The 21,876-nt window shown below is 39.8% G+C and overlaps 1 long non-coding RNA gene across 1 annotated transcript; it reads right to left on the bottom strand.

The window, feature by feature from the left end:
• Window positions 1-3,877: 3,877 nt before the first annotated feature.
• On the bottom strand, window positions 3,878-20,495 carry LOC122459858. Its single transcript, XR_006280809.1, has 3 exons — window positions 20,316-20,495; window positions 12,426-12,428; window positions 3,878-3,887 (listed from the first exon to the last, which is right to left on the bottom strand). It is a non-coding gene; the product is annotated as an uncharacterized LOC122459858 (long non-coding RNA).
• Window positions 20,496-21,876: the final 1,381 nt, after the last annotated feature.

Genomic DNA, 21,876 nt, shown 5'->3' with positions numbered 1-21,876 from the left:
AAGAGCTTCAAACCCTTTGTGAAAAAAAAACTGAAATGTCAAAAGTCAAAATATACAATATAAGTTTTGAGCACATTTGAATTTTCATGGTGGCTTGATGAAAAATGAACTGATACAGAAATAATGAGGAGAATTCAACTATCAGCCCTTTGGGTGATTTTTCTCATTAGATTGTCTCACTTTTCTTTGTGTCCATTTTACAAGATATTTAAAACAGTCTGGGACCTGTCCTTTGACCACATTGCTGGCTCATCATGGACTGACTTGAAGAATGTTAGTTATACATGGATAGCATTTGTCAAAAGCACGTTTTATAAAATTTAGCCATGATAGAAAATATGTGCACCAAAGCAAATGTGCCAAGTTTTAATGTGACAGCAAATCTGCTGTGGTACAAATGCCTTCACACACTTCTAGAGAAGTCTTAAAAAATGGCATCACATGGGAGACATTTCCCACCACCACGTTCTACCAGTATAATCTAGGGAAAAGTTTCCTGAGCTAGGAAAGAGACCAGGATTTCAAATCTCACTTCATCTAAGTGCTGCTTAAATTCCTTCCAATTCACTACCCTGATTATTGATAAGGACCATAAACCCTACCCTAGAAGACAATTGGAGAAGTGCTGCTGAACATTCCTCCCCTATATCGTACATAAGTTGGGAGACAGCTTATGCAAAGTGACTGCAGCCCAGATTTCTGACAAACCCCAATCTAAGACTTGGTCTACATCTAAAAATTAGATTGCCCTAATAGATCATTCAGGGCTGTGAAAAATTTCACACCCAGTGTGACAGTTAGGTCGATCTAACCACCACCATAGACTCAGGTCAATGGAAGAATTCTTCTGTCAACCTAGCTGCCATCTCTTGGAGAGATAGATTACCTATATCAATGATGAAAGGGGAATTTCCAATGTAGAAAGCATCTACACCACAGCATTACAGAGAAATAGCTGCAACACTATAGTTGTGCCACTGCGTAGACATGGCTTAAACCAGTTTGGGTTATCCTATTTCTAACCACAATAAACCACACTCCTTCTCCAGGGTCAGGGGTAGAATCCAGGGGTTTTGATCACAGTGCTGACTAGTAAATAGCTGTGTACGACACTGGTAAAGTGTGTGTCAAATGCTCCATCAGTGGCTAATCTAGAAAGGGAATACCTATTACTACTGTAGTTTAAGTGGTAAGCGTCTAAGGGTATGTCTACACTATGGAGACTATACTGATATAGCTACTTTACTGGATCTGTGTCTGCACTGGGTGTTAGGCTGGCACAGCTATGACAGAAAGGGGTGTGAATTTTTCAAATCCCTGAATGACATACTTAGGTCAACCTAATTTTAAAATGTAGACCAAGCTCAAGGATACTCAAGATCAAGCAGTTCAAACTCAACATATTATTCACATAGTGAGAAGACCTATTTAAAACTAAAAAACTCTGGTCACCTGTAACTTATGCTGTGAATCACATTTGTCATTCATGACACATTTTGCTTGTATAAACCACTGATCAGCATGTGTGTTATTTGTCCATTGCTGTTCTTAATCCACAAAGGATGAAAGTCTGTGACCGTAATGGAAAACCTTAGCAGGGACCTCAGCAGAGTTAAGGCAGAATAACTTCCCAAATGCATGGAATATGTCCGAGTCAGATGCGCTGCTCTTTTTTTATATAATCAATATAAAAGCCTGAGGTCACCATGAAAGTTTTGCATTAGAGTGCAAGTTTGATGAAGTTGAGATATGTATTGCTTTGGGAATCTATTGGAGATAAAAGTGAAAGCTTTATGGAGTGTTGAATGTGTTATTGACAACATTATACACAATATGAGGTTAAAGGAATGCACAAGTCTTTCCCCTTAACTTATTATTTCCATGCTTTTAAGATTTGGGGGGATGGGATATGTCCTGCTACAGCCTTAACTGCCACTAACAAGAGTTTGTGTTTCTTTAATATTAACAAGGCTGATTTTGGAGTTAGATTAATATAGGATTGTATGGTTTCAGAGTAGCAGCCGTGTTAGTCTATATTCACAAAAAGAAACGGAGTACTTGGGGCACCTTAGAGACTAACAAATTTTTTGAGCATTTGTTAGTTTCTAAGGTGCCACAAGTACTCCTTTTCTTTATGGGATTGTATGTATTTCATTGTTCCTCCAATAGACATAGAAGTTCTGTTTAGGGATGCAGAGTCCATCAATGACCCTGGTTAATGTGATGTGTGGGTGTTAAGGTATCTTTAAAGCAGATTCCCTTAGCAGGTTTCAATTCTTTTATAGGTTTGTGTGGGTGGGTTTGACACTGTAGAAACTTTATCAGTTTAATAAAGTTTTTGGTGATATGAATTATATTTTTGATCTGTTTTCTATCTTTATAAAAGGGATGTAGGTTTTAGTTCTTTAGGCCTGAATCTATACAAGGACACTAGTAAGTGCCCTATCTACTGAACGATGGAATCATTCTCACTCTTTTTGGCCCAAGGCATATTAAATTATTTAATAATTAGATAAAGTGGAATGGCTTCAACAAGAACGCTCCACATCAGAATATCCCATTGTGCAGTGGTTAGGGCGCTCACTGGAAAGATGGGAAATACCTGATCAAATCCCATTTCTCATGTCCCTCCCCCTCAACAGGTAGAGAAAGAAAATTGAACTGTGGTCTCCCACATCCCAGGTGGATACCCTAACTACTATGCTCAGGGTTATAAGGTGGCTGCTGCCTCCCTCTCTATTTTGTGTGGATGTAAACATGTTCACAGTTTGCCTACTGGATTGCGCCTTTCAGGCAAGAAGAGATAGGCAATACCCATATTCACATGGTATGAGGATCACACTGGGACTTAGGCTTTCAGCTGGCTGCTCTGAGGCAACAATGAACATGCATCTAGCAAACTTTCATAACAGAAATGTAGGCGCTGAGTGAGTTTAGGCTCCTGCAAGCCTAGGTGGCAGCTGAGTGAGGGTTTTGTGGATTGCAAAGAGCCTAAGATGCCTAAACGCCAGATTCAGGCACCTAACTCCACTTGTGGATGTGGGCCTTAACCTTTTGCCTGTTGGAATTTTGTAAGGGTACTCTTATATTATATTTGTTTGTATTTTAATCTGCTTATGTCTTGCTGTATGTAGTCCTAAACATCAGTATAGGTTGTGGGTAGCACTTTCCAAATAAAATTAGGCTAGAGAAATTTTCACATCAAAAGTTGGTTGAAAAAATGCATTTTACAAAGAAAAATGTTTTTGCAAAAATGCATCAACATTATCCTAATTTTCCATTTTTTACCAGGTCCATGTTTTTGGTAAACAAAGAAAATTCCAAAATAATTTTGGTAATAATTGCAGTAAATACATATATGGAAAATTTATAGGATGCCAGGAAGTTTTGTCTTCATTTACATGCATATATATCTGTCTTCCATATGGTTTGCCAACTGTACAAATTAAGAACCAATCCTGCAACCTTCACTGTGTGACTAAACCTTACATACTCATGGAATTTCAACTGCAGTAGTCCTATTGATGAGTAGCCCATTGGGTTTACTTCCATAGAAAAAAAATTACTTGTGAGTAAGGGCTGCAAGATCAGGTCATAAGTTCAGCAATGTGTAGTACTTTAAAGTATTACAGGCTGGATCACCTCTCCTTACAGAAGAAACAGGACATAATGGTCAGACCAAAGTCTATCGAGCCCAGAATCCTGTCTTCTGATAGTGGCTGGTGCCAGATGCTTCAGAGGGAACAAATTGAACAGAGCAATTTTTGAATGATCGGTCCCCGGTTGTCCAGTCCCAGCTTCTGGCAGTCAGAGGTTTAGGGACATCCCGAGCACGGGGTTGCATCCCTGACCATCTTGGCTAATGGATCTATCCTCCATGAATTTATCTAATTCTTTTTTGAACCCACTTATACTATAACAGTATAGAGCTCAGGGTGAAAAAGTCTCTATGGGGAACCTTTTTGCAAAATTCCTCTCCAGTTGTTCAGTCAGGGATGAGTTTTCCTCCCTGCAAACTAGAAATCATGACCAACCCCTTATTTGTTGTATCTACCTGCTGCCTTTCAGTACAAGGACCATCTCTTTGTTCTGTGTTTGTACAGAGCAAAGTCAGGCCCAGATACATGATGGAATCCTAGGCACTTCACAATACTACTACTACTAATAATAATAATACCTACAGAACAGAGAGGCAGAGCTAGGCTTTTCTTTTGCATTTTCACTTCCTCAGTAATTTGAGGGGATAGAGAGGGAAAGGGGGAAAACCCATGACTTGTGACACACATACTCCAGCCCTGCCCATGGTCCCCCAGCCCACCATTACTATCCTCATCCCCCCATGGGAGAATCTCAGGACCTACAGAGTGGTTGCTATTAAGGGAACGGGATGTTGCTGTGTAAGCAGCTGAGCCCCTCTTCTACACAGGAGTTGGGGAAAACATAGTTTAAGGATATGGGGGGCAAAAATCATCCCTATCTTATGAAGCAATGTGACTGAGTTTTCACACACACCAGGTTGGCTTCACACTAATGGCTTTGGGAGCAACTGCACCACAGGATAATAGAATTCTTCTGTGCTGTGGCTGACTGAACTCTCATGTATCCTATAAGTTAGAACTTGTTCTCAAAAATCAGACTCTCAAGACCTTCAGTGTTATATACTATAGCTCTTAACTTATCTTCTATGATTTGTATAGCATACAAGTTGAAGGGAGAAAAATCCTTTGGAAGACAGATTCCCTAAGGGCGAGCAATCACCTGAATACATATTTTACGCCTACTAACCAGTATATTTGGCACATATCTACTTGGCAGGCCAAACATTTTTTTATTCCCAGACGTCGATTTAAAGAGCTACATAAGTGCTCGGTATTATTATTTTTAAGGGTATCATTAAAACTTAATCTGGATCTGAGTGCCTAACATCATTTGAATCATCCTAAAAATGGACTTCATAAGCTGCAACTTTCTTACAGAGTTTACTGATTTCTACCCACTGATTTCTGCTGGTAGAAGATGCCAATTATCTGTATTAAGATAGCATCTGTATAGTGTTCAGTATATCTGTCTCTTACCCTCATCTTCTCTTGACATCACCAACAGTTGCTCTCATACCGATATATGGCCATATATCTGTATTCCTATTAATAGCTTTTGGTTCACTTGGATTCCTTGTGCATTACCATTTAAAATTGATATTAATATTGAATCCATAAAACCTACAATAAGTTGCAAAGCCAAGCACTCGGACATTTGGAAATGCCCAAATTAAAGTTGCCTATACAATCTTAATTCAACCCTCTTGTGCTTACGAGTCATGATATGGTCTTTAATTGCATGATCACACAGTATTTTCCCACAGGACTATTTTTTCCTACTTTTTGAAATGGCAAAACCAAGTAGCTGAAACTTTAACAAAAAAAATCAGCCAGGAGCCACAACTAGCATGAATTTTCAGCCCAAACAGTTCAAGTTTGGCAAAGTTAAAAGAAACTCAAGCAGGAAGACTGTGGAATGATTAGTAGGGGTAGTGGGCTGCCAGAGAAATTAAGAGGAAAAGGACATTGCAGAAGCACTACATGACTTCTGCACCAGTTTTTACCAGTGAGAACACTAGGGCAATCTAATACCTGCCTTACACACACACTTTTCAGGTAATAAAGATTCATAGAGTCTGCGGCCAAAAATAGACCATTGTGGTCATCTAGTTTGACCCCCTGTATAATGCAGGCCATAGAACTTCTCCAAAATAATTCCTGGAGCAGATCTTTTAGAAAAAAAGCCATCTAATCTTGATTTAAATATTGTCAGTGATGGAGAATCAGACTGCAGTTCTAGACGAGTGTCAGGGTTCCTTCCTCACTCTGAACTTTGGGGTACAGATGTGGGGACCCGCATGCAAGACCCCCAAGCTTATTTTTACCAACTTAGTTTAAAAACTTTCCGAAGGCACAAATTTCTCCTTGTTCTTGAACAGTATGCTGCCACCACCAAGTGATTTAGACAAAGAAATAGGGAAAGGACCACCTGGAGTTCCTGTTCCCCCCAAAATATCACTCCAAGCCCTTACATCCCCTTTCCTGGGGAGGCTTGAGAATAATATCCTAACCAATTGGTTACAAAGCAAACACAGACCCAAATCCCTGGATCTTTGGACACTGAAAAAAATCAATTTTTAAAAGAAGAATTTTATTTTTTTTTAAAAAGGAAAGGTAAAAATCCCCTCTGTAAAATCAGGTTGGAAGATAAATTTACAGGGTAACGAAAGATGCATAAATACAGAGGAACCCCCTCTAGCCTTAGTTTTAAAGTTACAATAAAACAGGGATAAACCTCCCTCCAGCAAAGGGAAAATTCACATGTTGAGAAAACAAAGATAAACTAATACGCCTTGCCTGGCTGTATGTATGATTTTTGTAATATGAGAGACTGGTTGAGAATGGTTTGGAGGACATGAATTGATGTCCAGTCCCTCTTGGTCCCAAGAGCAAATGACTACAGAAACAAAGAACCCAAAACAAAGCCTCCCCCCCAACCCCAGATTTGAAAGTATCTTTTGTCCCCATTGGTTCCTTTGGTCAGATGCCAACCAGCTTATTTGAGCTTCTTAACCCGTTACAAGTAAGGAGGAATTTTAGGCTACCCTTATGGTTATGACAAGGAGTTACTAGAATAAATCAATATGCTAAACAGCAACAGATCACTAGCACATTCAAGGGCTCTGAGATAATTTAAGAATGAAGTGGCCAAACTGCTAAAAGAGATTGACTTTGATGATGCTATGACCATTTACACCAACTCAAGAATTGCCCCATTTAGTCTCTCATTGTAATCACCTACTATCCTGGAAGGTTAGAGGGCAGCAAAAATTGTGGGGTTAAGGGTAATCCTGGGAATTATGGACCAGTTAGCCTTCCCATAGTACAAGGGACACTGGTTACATTGGTAATTAAATGACAGAATTTATTAAACAGCTAGAAAACTAAGATAGCACGGGGTTAAACCAAGATGGCTTCTGTAAAAGAAAACAAGTGTTCTCCAATGAGGCAGAATTCTTTGAGCTTGTCAACAAAATAGTAAGAAAAAGAAAGCTGGCAGACAGAATTAATTTGGAAGTTCAAAAAGCCCTTGAACTGAAGAGTTTATTGAAGCAATTTAGTAGATAAACTGCAGTACTAGTTTAGAAATTATGTTAAAAAACAAAAACAGCAGTAGGTCAATTTTTACCCTGGCAAAAGTTTAGTAAGGACCTCTCATCAATGATCTGTAAAAGGTAGCAAATAGTGGTATGGCCAAATTTGCAGATGATAAAAAATAGTTTTCTTCAGTCTTGACTATCCAAGACAATGAGGAATTCCAGCAGCAGTTAACAAAGCTAGCAAATTGGACATGATGAAAAATTAAATTCAGTGTTGACAAATGCAGTACAATGCACTTCGGAAGGAATAATCAGAACTGTTTATATACATTACTCACTGGATACTAATTTAACTGTAACCAGGGGAAAGATCTGGATATCATCATGGACAGCTCAGTGAAAAATTATGTTCCGTGCAAAACAAAGGTAAAAAGCAAGCAAAAAGTTAGGAGGTTTTACTGAAAATATTGTAATGGTATTATGGTAACCCCTCAGCTACACCCAACGTATTCATTTCTGGTCATCCTTTTCCAGAAAGAATATAGTACAGCAGAAATACAGAAAGATCTAGAGAGGGAGAAGAAAAACAGTGAAAGACATGGAGAAATTTACATTGGAAGTGAGAAAAAAAACCCAGTGAAGGCCTGTTTAGTTTAGAGACATGGGATATATAAATTATTGCATGGCATATTAAAAAATAACTCAGTGCTCTTATTTACCATTTGATGATACAATAATAAGGGGACATCCAATGAAACTAAAAAAAATTGCATGTTTACAACTGATTACTTTTTTATTCCACACACAATTCAAATGTGGAATTTGTGACACAAGGTATCATTGATGTTAAGAGCTTAGCAGTATTCAGACAAGGATACTTTATATAGGTAGTGAGACCATCCTATCAGATGTAATTGTATAAACTCTCCTGCTTTAGAGAATAAGCCAGCTGTAAAATGGTGGCCTATTTTACCCACCCAAGAAAGAACGAATGCCATGTACCCTCCCCACTCCTCTATCCATTTTAGCCCTACAATTTCACACATTTTGCTAAGTTGAAAAAGTATGTTAAAGGAATCAGTTATTTCTGTTGACTTTTCTATTATCCCTATTGAACAAATAATATCGCTTTATTAATTTATCTAGTACTAAGACCCCACATTGCAAGTTTATTCATGTGCAACGGTCTACTTTATTACCAAATCTTTTCTTTCCCCATGCACCAACAAAACTGTTATTTGGTCATCCAATAGTTTGAAGGATTAACAAAAATGCTATACCTTTTGTATACTAGACTTATTTTATGCCACACCTCCTCTTGCTATGTTTATGAGGGAAAGCTTAACACTTATATACAATGAAAAATAAAAAAGTGCCAATATAAAAAACTGGCTTTAATTGCAATTTAATGACAGCATAGTGAGCCTGTTAAACTGTGAGAGATAGAGAACACCAAAGAACTGCAGAGTAAATTGCACCATACTTTGGACATATGCTGTTTGTTAATTTAGAATCATGTTCAACATATTGGTGCATTTGTCAGGAGATTTTACAACAACTAACTGGGAGACAGATGCTGATTTTGACAAGAATGCAAAACAGAAGGGGAAAAAAGCTGCATTTGTTTCTTGTTGACTGATAAACTTCAATCTCTTGATCAATTTTGCTTTTGAAAAAAAGGACACAAAACCTTTAAATTCTGATTTGAATTCCGTGTATGTTCTGTAAATTGGGAAATTACAACTTCCATATTTCATTACTTTGTGCCATCACAAATTATATTTCACATCCATTTATTGGTGCAGTCATCTGTTAGGTAACAAGTGCCGTTCAGCAACCTCAATAAGAAGGAAATAAAATAATAGCACTCAGTATTATATAAGCCACAGAATACCCCTTTGCTAATTGTACACTAGAGACATACTGAGGACCCTGACACATTTAATGAAGTAGGTTTTTTTCTTTAGATGTTAAGCTAACATGTGGTTAACTGCTTCTGCCACCTTTCATTGTGTGGCAGAATGAAAATACACAGGAAATCTGCAGAGGGAACAGGGAAGATTCCATGTATCATCTTGTGCTGTGGCTTTCTGCTTCTGCTGAAAAGCCATGCAAACTCTAATCCCAGTGTTTACACAATACTCATCACTGTGGTGTCTAAATACCTAACCACTCCATGCAGATTCTATACAGTTGGGTGTGGAGCGAGTGTGGTGACGGATAATGGACCAGTGCTGTGGCTTGTGCAAGTGTGTCTTGATCCCAGTTAGGGTCTTTGAATGCAACTATAATATTAATCACATGTATTACTAGTAAGGAATGTACAGCAAGGCCTTGCAGATTTGCCCCACAAATGGCCTGATTCTCCTTTGCCTTGTGCAGTCATTTCATGCATGTGTAAAAATGAATGGCAAATCATAATGTTAGTGTTTTACTCCCATTTTGCACAGATGTAATGACATAAGGTGCCAAGGTTCACTCTCTATGCCTTCATCTCCTCTCCCATCATCAACATCCACTCCATCCTAGCAATAGTAGAAAAGTGTGTCTGAACCCCATTGCCCTCACAGCTGCTGCACAGTCCCCACATTAGCTCTTTCCTGGCTTCCCAATCTTTTTTCTTGCATATTAACAACCTCCTGATCAGCAACCCCAGGCTATGGCTGATGCTAGATAGATTTTACATAATAATCAATCTTTCCCCCCAACCCCTGGGGTGCAAGGTGAATAAATCGATTCAAGGGATTACAGTGTATGTGATCCCTTCTGCAGTTGGTCAGCTACCCTAAACAGCACACAACAGGCAAAGTCATGGCTCCACCTCTTCCTAGCTCCTTTTTAAGTGACTAGAAACATTTGCCAGGAGCAGTCTTTACTCTCAGCTGAGTCAAAAAGCAAGCATGGGACTGAATACAGGACAACCATTCAGAAGAGAGTGTATGGAAATTATTAATGAGGAATAGAAGGAATTAACTGAAGAGGTGGATTCTAAGGTGGATGTTTGGTAGATGAGAACAGGGAATATTTCCATATATAGGAACCAGCATGATAGAAGGCAAACAAACAAAAACAAGCATGTGGTGAGGAGCCAAAGGAAGTAGTAAGGAAGGGAGCCCAAAGCTGACTAGTACAGTTTGCACAACTTCAGCTCTGGTAATGTCAGTGACTGATGTTTTCAAATGGTTTTGTCTACTGTGTGTTTAATGCCCATGTATCTTCACAGTAGTTTACTTTGGCCTATTTTTATTTTGCAGCTTTTGCTATATTGAGTCACTGTTATTTAATGATTTCTATACACAACAGTTGGCTACTCACAATGTAACTTCCAAACCAGCCCATCCAATTAACTGTTGCTATCTGATATTTGGATAGCTTCCTTCAGTGTACCTAGTAGTTTGGTTTCCTTTTTGATACAGATGCTTTTCTCCTCGCTTTCCTTCTTATGTTTGTTGGCCTGGTGGTTAAATTGTGGCTTTTAACCATTTCCTGACACCCTATTCCTGAAGGAATCTCTCTAATTCACATATAGCAAAATGTGCAATAGATTTATCTGAATGAGTGCCGCAAGTGGCAAGGAGTTGTAATACAGTATTAGAGTGCACTGTATCTAGGGGAATACCTAGCAGCTGGAAATTACAATAAGGGTGCTGGATTTTGAAGAGAATATTCAGGGAGGGAGAGAGAAGGTAATACATAGTTGAAAAAGAAAAAAGGGAAAAAGAGACATGGCTGCAGGAAGAAGATGAAGTAAAGATTATGGATGAGGCAGGAAAAAATACACAAGAGGGGTTTTACCAAAGTAATCTGAGCTTCACCTCCACTCAGTACTTGGCCTCTGATGAGACTGTTCTTAGGGGCATTAAATAGTGCCTATTACTACCTTTGATATGTGAACTTTATTTAAAATGTCTCCATTTATTATTATAAGATTTGTCTTACACTAAAAATAAAATTGAATTATTCAACCCTCAAATCTCTTGTTTCCTTTTGTTTAGGAGTTATGGACCAGCCCATTGGCCCCAATACAGTCTCTCTGAATGACTACACAAGCACAAAGAGGTCATAAATCTGGCAGCTGGAGATTCTTCTGTTCCAGGGTGAATCCTAAGTGGCACAAAGTCAGTGTAGCAGCACTACAATACCCTTTTAGTGTAAGGAGCAAGCCCAGGACAAAAGAAGGTAGGGCCAGAATAACTGCATACTCTGATGTATTTTTAATCCTTATTTATGTGCTCATGTTTGTAAATTCAAAGCTTAGTCAGTACAATCTTGATTTGTAAAAAAGAGATATGCAAGCAAAATACATGCAAGCAGAAGTACAAATCAGGAGTGAAAATATGGCATTTTAGCAATGGAAGTAAGCTTGGCAGCATGTCTCTTTAGCCTTCCTGCGATAAGTTAGCAATTGGAACTCACACTTATTATGAAATCCTTTTAGAAATATTTATTCCGGTTGCTTCTATTTTTGCCTTCAGTCATCTCTTGTATATATAATCTACTGCAAGTAAAGAAACTGAGCATAAATGGGTCTGACGATCTTCACTTTAGTTTACTTCACTTCATTTTTATATTTGACACAAATGCAAATGGTCTTTAAGCATCCATCCTTCCCACTCCCTTTGAGAGCATTTCATAGTTATACAGAAAGGCAGAGAAAACATCTTTATTCTTAAAAAAAGAATAGGAGACTGATTCCCCAAGTAACTGAATGGTGCAGTTTTCTGCACCTTTTCTATTTCTTTTAAATGAAGGCCACCTGTGATGTAGTGGATTGTTAAAGGGTTATGAATAGTCTTCTTACAAGAGTAATAATAAAGGAGAAGTGGAAAGCAGATACTACTTAAACTCACGGATCTTTCTATATGATTAACTGAAAGATAAATTCAGCATCTTAAAAACAACATATATTTATCACTAGCCCTAGACATCAATAATTTTATTAGATTTATAGTGTTTAATGATAGCATGCATCTTCTAATTAGCTTCCTACAAACGCAATGTGTCTAGAGATTAAAGCAAGGGACCAGGAGTCAAGACATTAGTTCTAGTCCTGGCTTGGTCATTTATTTGCTGTATGACCGTGGTGTAACATCATCTTTCTGTGTTTCCTACTTGTAACAGGAGAATAATGATATTTATTGTTCAGAGGGAACAACTTAATCATATTTAGCTCTTTATTTGCCTTACAATTTTCCACAAATGCCATGATTTCCAGTAGTTTGCTTTTCAGAATTATTCTATGAATGTTTTATGTGTATATATATATTTCAACTTAGATATTGCTTACAAACTGCTTACTCTGCATACTGCTTTGTGTATTCACAATCGGAGCTCTTGTGATTGGATGCAGAGGTCATGTTCCTATTCCCTGATTGCATTAGTATAAGCCTTTGAATCAGATTTCTGGAAAAAAACCCAATTACAAATTTCTAATGCACTTTGTCTGAAATATTTGCTTAAAATTCAGTTTCCTGTTAGTAGCATTTGCTACTGTTCCTTTCAGCTAGCATGTTCTCAGGAAGGGTAGAATTCCCCACTCTGGTGAGGATCAGAACCAAAATAGGTCTTAAATAGGGCTCAGCTGGTTCATAGGCCTTGTGCTAGACCTTTGCACATGAATTTCACCCAAAGGTCACAAAAAAAGTCATAGCAGCACAGGCAGACTCACTAATCCCATTACTACTGGCTCTACGTGTTGTGAGGGATTTGGAAATACCACAGCAAATGTCAGTTTTCATTTTAAAAAAAAAGCAAGCTTCTAGCCCGTTTCCTTGAAAAGATAGCTTGAAAATGTAAAAACAATATAGAATTATGTAAACCTAACGTCAGGCTTGAAGGTAAGTCAGTCATCTTGCATTAAAAAAAATAATTGTTCATTGTCCTCCCTTCTATGATTTATGATATGGTCTTAAGAGTCAGTGAACACCAGGAACACAAGCTCCTTGACCTTTAGCATGGTCCCATGTGAGTTCACTGCAGTTAGGGACATACTACTCAGGGAGCTGTTGACAGCCTTGATGTCCAGCCAGATGCCTGAACCCCAGTCAGCTTCTCTTCTGAGGAGACAGGATTACCTCTAGCCACCTGAAGGGGCAAATCAGAGAAAGGCTACCGTGGGAGTGTGTGTCAGAGCAGGTATTATTCTAAACCTGCTCTGACACCAACTCCCATTTTGGACTTGGTTAAGCCATTTAGCTTTTTCGACTTTCATCCCTCATCTATAAAACATTTTTTTTAAATGTAAAGTAGTGCAAAGGAGTGTTTTTATGGCCAATAAGTAATTTTTTTTATAAGGGATTAAAATTCACCACAATGCACAAACAGCCTTTCAACATGCCCAGATCCGAAGCTTATTTTAATAAAAGCTTCTTGAAAACATTAATATACATGGACTCCACTAGCACTACTTCTGCTGCAGCCGGAGACTAGTGGGATCTGAAAATTCCTCTCCTGTACATGCACATGTGTGTCCATGTGCGCGCACACAGAGTTAGTGACGTTTGGCGGGTCCCAAAAAATCATTTCATTAACCTTCCCAAATTCCTCAGACGGGCCTTGTGCATACTGCAATAATCATGGTAGACACTGTGGTTATGTAAGGACTGTGGGACAATATGCTCACATCTGTCTCTGAAATATACTGATCTTGTAAAGTGATTTGATATCCTTAGATGACAAGTACTTAAGTGAAAAATACTACTTATTAAGTATCTACTCAGGTTTTTAATGTGATGTCTTCTGGAATTCCTTGTTCTAAAGTAAGATCATTCCAAATCAGATTGTCCCTGCCTCCTGGTTTTTCTGACACTTCTACTGCTTGGTATTTTTATACAGTTCTTTCCAAAAATTTCATAAATCAGTGAACCTTCAGAGGAAGGTTCCCTCCTCTCCCCTTCCCCTTCTCCTGCCGTTCTCCCTCATCCTTAAACCTTAGCCAGGTAAAAAAAAAACATACGGAATTTATCCATTCTGAATTCATGTCTAGTTCCTCTCTTGCTTTGTGTAAGTGGGGGAATAGTCACGCTCTTGTGGGGAATTTTCCTGGCTTGTGCACTACCCCGGTGAAGTGGGTTAGCTAAAGGAACTGAGTCCTTGCTCCCACTTCCTTTACCCAGTGGCCTCCCTGCCCTTGAGGGCTCCCCTTCCACTCTCCTGTCTGGCAGAGACCTTATCCCCAACAAGGCTGGGCCCAGGATTCCTGGAGGGCTCAACCCCCAACCCTGCCATGGTCACTAGGACAGGGGCTAGGGTGTCCCCACTCCAGGGTACTCTCTCTGCACTGGGCACTTCTCTGACCCACTGACCATTACACACAAGTTAAAGCAAATGCAAGTTATTTAATCAACAATTAATTTTAAAAAGAATAAGGAAAAATGGGAAAGGTTAAAGGAAACACATCAACCCGCTCTGTGGCAGGGAACATTGCAAACAGTGTCTCTGGAATGTCAGGGCAGTTCACTGTCTTTTCCTTGCAAGTCCCAGGCCGCTTTCTCAGGCCCTGGCTTTGCTGCAGGGATGCTGTGGGTTGGACACTTGCTCTGGTGGTGGCCACACGCTCTCAGACTCTAAGTGGTAGGACCCTTCTTCCCAGTATCGCCCCCGCTCTGTCAGGGTTATGATCCAAACCTGACCTGCAGAGCCCCTTGGATGAGGCATCTCCCTGTGCTGGGCCTGCTGCTCAGGGTCCCCCTTGGTCTCCCCAGCCGCTTACCGCACCCAGCTCCAGACTGCTCCAGCCCCAGCTGCACCACTCTGTCTCTGCACTGCTGCTGCTGCTGCTCTGCCTCCAGCTCCCTGGGCTGCTTCTCTGGCCCCTCTGCCTCTGGTTGCTGCAGCTCTGCTCCCAGGACAGGTCTGCTCTGCAGGCTGCTTCTGTGACTCTGCTCCCAGCACTGACCTGCTTCCTGGGCTGCTTTTCTGGCCCCTCTGGCTCTGGTTGCTGCAGCTCTCCTTCCAGGGCAAGTCTGCTCTCTCTGGGCTGTGCCTCTGGCTTTGGGGTTGCAGCTCTGCTCCCACAACAGGGTCTGCTCTCTCTGGATCTGGCACAGCTCTCTCCAGCTCAGCTCAGCTCAGACCCCTGCTTTCTCCTTAGCTCGGCCCCACTCTGTCTGACCCAGGCAATTCCAGCTCACACAGAGGATGGGACCTCCCTGGCCTCCTGACTCTCTGATTAGCCTGCTCACATTGTCATTCAGGCTGACTTGGAGCATTGGCCTCTCCCCATTGTTCCTGGGAGCTGTCAGTCTCAGGGTCCTGATTCCCCATCAACCCTTCCCCCTTTTTATTACTGGGAGCTAGCCAACCAAAACACCCCCACTGAATGTTAGTAAGGGGGCAACAGTCCCCTTACATTTGCTGTAGTGCTAGTCTTGAAAATTGTTGTTTAGATTTTAACATATAAAATAATAAATCATTTAATTATAACTTTCAAATTTACAAGATGTATGCTTCCCCTACTAATCTATTGCTAGGTCTTTAAATTATCTAAATTCCTATACCTAAATCTCTAAACTCATATGTAATTACATGTTATACTTCCAAGAGTTTCCTATACAATATTACTGTTCTCTATATTTTACTCTATTTGACTCCAGTTATATTTTGAGCTTTCCATCCTAATGTTTGTTTCGCTCATTATTTTTTATGATACTATCTTCAGATACAAAGTATCCACCAAGTGCTTTCTGACAGCTAAGAGGGAGAAAGAAAAGGCTGCAGCAGTCTCTTTCATATATAGTATAACCTGTCTCATTAGTTACCTACTATTGTCATGGAATGCCTTATGTTGGAGAGATGGATTCTGCTTCCACTGTGGTAATCATTCTGCTTTCTTCCAACTATTCACACTTTTTTAGATTGCATCTCTCACTAGCCATTTTTCTAAAATGCATCTTGTGAGTATTTCTCCTATACTGATTTGAGAGCCCTCTTCCCTGGGCTGCTTAAGCCTCGAATGCCCACCCTCTCCCGATGCACCAAAGGCCCAGTCCTGTAATGTGCCAAATGTTTCTTTTAGGGTGCTGAAGATGCTCAGCAATTTGTAGGAGCTCCTCAGCAACATCTGGATTAGACCCCAAAAGACTATCCTCTCTGAGACAAATTAAAATAATGCTGAATTATATTAGAACAAGTGCTCTGCAGCATTATATTATGGTTCCTGTTATGTAACTCAAAAGCAGCATTAGAATAAAAGCCATTACGGATACATGACTGGGAATGAAACTCAAAAGAATTGGAAGCTAAATCTTATAGAAAATTCTGCTTAACAATGGGAATAAGTTGAAATGAAGATTTCTGATACATTTGTTGGCTGCAAAAATCAGAGAAAGAACAGAAATTTTAGGCTCTCTGTTTAGGTTTCTGTGTATGAAATTACAAAAAAAAAAAATCATGAATCTGAATGCAAATTGAAAAAAAGACAAAAAACATTATATACCGGCAAGAAATCCATCAGTTCTTCACTTGTGTCCAAATACTATCTGATAAAAATAGATCAGTATTAACATCTTAAAGTTTAGTAAACTAGTTTTGTTTTTAGTTTTTTATCAGATAATCTATTAGGCCAGGCTTCTTCACAGCATTAATAAAGCAGAGTTTGAGGAGTTGAAGATTAATGTTAACTGAAGCACTGAATATCTGCAGAAGTCACAAATAAAACCCTAGTTAACAATAAATAGATTGAAACAGCTGCTTTTAAGAATATCATTGATAAATAGATCCTAGAAAGAGCTTTTCAAAATGTTAAGCATTAAGGCAGAAACTGGACTTTATGAAAGAAGATATTGAACCCCTCAGGAAAAAAAAAGGTAGGGCCTTGCATAGAGGAAAGACTTCAGAAACATTAAGAGGATGGCTGAAAACCTCAACATAAATCTCCATGCAGTTGCATGTGGGAGAGGAAACTACAAAAACAAAATTTGTAATGGTAGAACTGAAATGTTTCATAAGGAAAACCAAGAGGAATTCATCAAGTGCGTGACATTTCTGAAAATTTGAAAAAAATGGGAGCCCAGAACCTGCCCTAAACCCCATAGGTGCAGCCACTGGAGAATCCTCTTCTAAACTGCTGAAATTGCTGGCTGTTGGAATGTCCTCTTACGGCTGTTAGCAGCCTTCAAAACTAGATGTGTTTAGGGCAGGTCTTCACCACCCGCCGGATTCACCACCACCCACAATAAATTGATCCCCGAACAAGCGCCCTGTCAACTCCGGAACTCCAGCTCGAGAGAGGAGGAAGCAGAGTCGACAGGGGAGTGGCAGCAGCCGCGGCCAACTTGCCGCTGTCCTCACGGCCAGGTAAGTCAAACCTAAGATACGTTGACTTCAGCTACGCTATTTGCGTATTTTAAGTCGACCCCGCCCCCCGGTTAGACCACATTGAGGACTGAACCAGCACCCAGAGAACTCCAGGATTAAAGAAGCACAAGTCACTGTTTTGTGCAAGCACCTTCCAGAGTTAAACATGATATGCAGGAAGATTTATACCATTTACTAACTAAAGTGTTAATTTAATCCCATTTACTTGGAATAGGACTACTCGAATGAGTAAGGGGCTACAGAATCAGATCTTTTCTTTGGCATTGTTCAAAAAGATCTGTGAAAAGGGACAAACATAATATATTATCTATGTTAAGGCAGACCCAAGTTTAATGTCTCCATTCATTAGCTTGAAGTATTGTATCCTGTACCCTACAGGGGAGCCCATTCATTATTAATAGAGCTTTAAACAAACATGCATTCATGACATCAGTTTGCCTTCCTTAACTACACCTCTGGGCACCCTGTGAATCATTTATGAGGTGGCAAGATGTATGACAATTGAAAAGAATGAAAATTCACTAGACGGACTCCTAGAAGAGGAGATCTTTGTCTAATATACTTTAAATTCTATTAAGGTGTAAAACAAAAAAATACATCCAGCAGTTCCTCATTTGATGAAATAAAGTAGTATATTTTCAACAAAACCAGTCAAATGTTGATAATTTGGGCTTTATTTGGCTTCACCAACCATTTGCAAACCAGTCCCACTATTCCTTATTATCATACACACACACACACAGATAGGCTCCAATTTCATTTGGAAGTATCCATTTTTGGTATTGAGTATTAGAACTTCAAAATTGTTCCTCTAAGTCACTAGTTGATAGACATCAACACTACACTTGACTGAACCATGAAGTCCAGTTTTAAAGTTTTACATATATGAAAGAGCCATAATATTCATAAGATATCCAGGATTCTCCAAGGTTGGACAAGTTTTAATTTTTAACCAGACTTAGTCACCTAAGATATGTCTACACTGCAGCAGGGAGCAAGCCTCCCAGCCTGGGTAGACAGACCCACTTAGCTTGAGTTAGCCCACTAAAAATAGTAGCGTGAGTGTTGCAGTATCAGTGGAAACTTAGACTAGCCACCCAAGCTCAGACCCAGGGTGTTGGGGGGTACAAGCCACCGCCAGTGATGCACCTTTTTAGGGCGCTGACTTGATCTGAGCTAGTGCAATTCTGCCTACCCAGGCTGGGAGGCATGCTCCCAGCTGCAGTATATACCCCCAGGACCCAGTCCTGCAAGATTCTGAGCACTCTCAACTACTACATGAGGTACTGAATGCTCTTAACATCACAGAAAAAAAAGAAAAGGCTTAGTAGAAAAGGCTGTTAATAATGGATTCTAAACTGCCATTAGGACTATAGTTATATAGATATAATTTTAAGGCTGGATTAGAAGTGGTACTTTCTTGGCTATGAGGGATACACAAAGGTGAACAAGGAACCTTCCACCCCTTTACCTTCTGGGGAACATCAGGACTGCTCCCTCCAACTCTCTGTCCCTGATATCAGCTGTAAATGATGTGAGGGAGGCAGCCTTGCTTTCCACCACCATTCCATGGAGCAGGCTAGCACACCTTACTAGCTTGAGCACATTCTTCATCCCCTAAGCAGAGCAGCTCCAGAAAGATTGTGCCTGCTTGAGGCACAATTTCTCTAATGCTCCTCCTGGGGGAGAGTGGTTCCACACTACCTCCTATGGAAGGTGGTAGCATCACTGCCACACACTGGCCCAGACATAGAGCTATAAGTGACAGTGCTCTGAAAGGAAATTATTCCAGTTGTGCAGCCTTTTCTTGATGTTCTCAGAATTCATTAGGAAATTAAACTTTGGAACAAATGCTAACATAGGTTATCAGGAACACAGCATTATCTCTCATGAATTTAATAAAGAGCACCCAAAGTTTCAGAAAGTAGATAGCCATATCCTTCACCTTTCAATAATTCTTATCAAATCTTGAAAGAATATTAAATTCTTTTATGAAGCACTGTATATGTGTCAGCTCCAAGAGAAACATATTGCTCACAATCAAGAAGCTTTTCTTGTCAGGTGTAGTTGTTGCCACACATTATCAGTCACAAAACTAACCTAAATCTTTTTAAAAAAATAGTGCCCTGTACACATAGCAAAGAACTTGTAAATGTTATACATGGAGCTAGTCACACTGAGCTTTACAAAACTGATAAACATCTCATTTCAAAAGAGAAAAACTCCTTCAGTTGCCATACGGTGGGCTGGGGAGAAAAATCTCAGAATAGTTCAGAGTCAAAGGACTGGAGTTAGAGGCTCTTACCTTTAGGTCACTAGTTCAAATCAAGCTAAGGTTGCTGGTGACTAAAAATAAGTTTTACCATATCATAAAACTGTAAGTGGTTCCAGGAGTTCAGAATATGAATGTTCTCATGAAGTAGCACCACCACCACATTTGGAATTAATTGAAATCCTCACTGGTGGCCTCTGAAGCAAATGAAACAGCTACTACACATGTGAAGTTCTGGTCCAACATGCAGTCTTCCTCCTCTCAGAGTTTCTTTTTCCAAATCTTTCCCCTAATTTCAGAGGATGCTGTGGCAAAGTTCAAAACTAACTAACAGTTCCCATTCCAACCCCCAAATAACAGACAGATGGAGTTTACTTCATGTCCCTGAACTACAATCCTGGAAGAAAACCCTAGAATGAGGTAGTTGTGATATTCTGTGCCCCCAAAAAGAAACCCTGCACACCATATTCACCATGGTGATATAATTATATGTTTTGTACAAAGTATGCCTTGTGAAATATTCTAAAAGTCATAATCTGTTGAACATTTATATCCTGTTAGGTTGTATGTGCTATCATTGTATATGACGTTTGGCTATGTATGTGCTACCGAAACATGTTGTGAGGTTGGGAACACCCACAAGCAGCCTTTCAGGTACAACAATAAAAAGGCCAAACAATGTTGATGGTCTATTGAGGAAATATACACACTCACAAGGATTACCCCAGGAACTATGTACAATAGAAACCTCTCAGACATAGCACTACACAACGGGAACCATTTGACCTTAGTCACAGCAGAAGAGCTTTCCAATAAGTGGGAAGAAGATATAAAAGGGGGAAGTGACACTCTCCACACAAGAGATCACCGGAAAACACCCAAGCAACAAAGACTAAACTAGAGAAGGGGGGCCCCTAGGCAGAAAAGAGGGAAGCCTGCCTGTGTGTACAAAAGCTAACCTTCTTGTACTATCTAACTGGGTGAGACACTGCTTAATTCTGGAAACACCTGAGGAACAAAGACTGAATTGGGGGAAGTGCTGTTCCCAGGCCAAAAAGAAGGAAGCCTGTCTGTGTAGAAAACTTTCATGTACTGTTTATACTGTCCAATAGGGTGAGACAAGACACTGTTTGATTCAGATCCCATGTAGTATATTAAGCTTAGATTGTGTTTTGTTTATTTACTAAGTAATCTACTTTTATCTGGTTTCAGTAGAAGTCGTGTTAGTCTGTATTCGCAAAAAGAAAAGGAGTACTTGTGGCACCTTAGAGACTAACAAATTTATTAGAGCATAAGCTTTCGTGAGCTACAGCTCACTTCATATCTGTTTGCTATCACTTAAAATCTATCTATCTGTTTTATATTTTATCTACAACAGTGTGGTTTGAGTGTAGTGTTTGGGAAAAATCTCAGCTCAGCTAAAGATTTTGTGCATATTCCTCTCCACATTGAGGAAGGGAGAAACTGGGTAATAGGGTGGGAAGCATTTTGCTGTAGTCTCTCTATTGTTTGTTCTCAAGTGGCTGACCAGAGCCATGAACACAGCTGGGTGTGGTCCCTGCCTGAGGATGTTGGTGTGAGTGCAAGCTTGGAGGGCTTTGCAGCCTGCCACAACATCAGTGTGAGAGGGAACCCTGATTGATCAGACAGAGGGCTAAGCTGTATCCAGGTTGCGCTCTGGGGGATAACTCATCACAATAGTTATGGACCCTTGGGCTTCCCCTTCCAGCCTTAAAAAGGCCAGTACACTCCCACAGTATAGACACAAACTATACTGTCTCAGACTAGTAACCCTAAGATTGGGTCACCCACATTCAGTGGCCACTATTGAACACATACCATGATTTTTTTATCTCCAATATTGTATAGAGAGAAACTAAGTCTTACAACTCAATCAGTACTCCATCTTAAACCCGTGAAAAAAAAACATCATCACCAAAACATTTAGTGTGAATGTTACAATCAGTACTTGTTGTAAGAGTATCACCAGTTTTTCCCCTGACTATAACCTCTTTGTTTTTTCAGTAGTTTTATTTTCCATATTCCATTATGTTATATACTTTTCATTAGTTTTTCAAAATCAAGTGTTTACAAACTTTGGGCCCTAGGTTTGCCCAGGGACTTGAACTCATATCAATGGATGGAGGGC

This window comes from Dermochelys coriacea, chromosome 4 (assembly GCF_009764565.3).
Source record: "Dermochelys coriacea isolate rDerCor1 chromosome 4, rDerCor1.pri.v4, whole genome shotgun sequence".
Lineage (NCBI taxonomy): Eukaryota > Metazoa > Chordata > Testudines > Dermochelyidae > Dermochelys > Dermochelys coriacea.
Note: the sequence above shows the minus strand (reverse complement) of the source record. Positions and strands in the feature narration are given on the sequence as shown.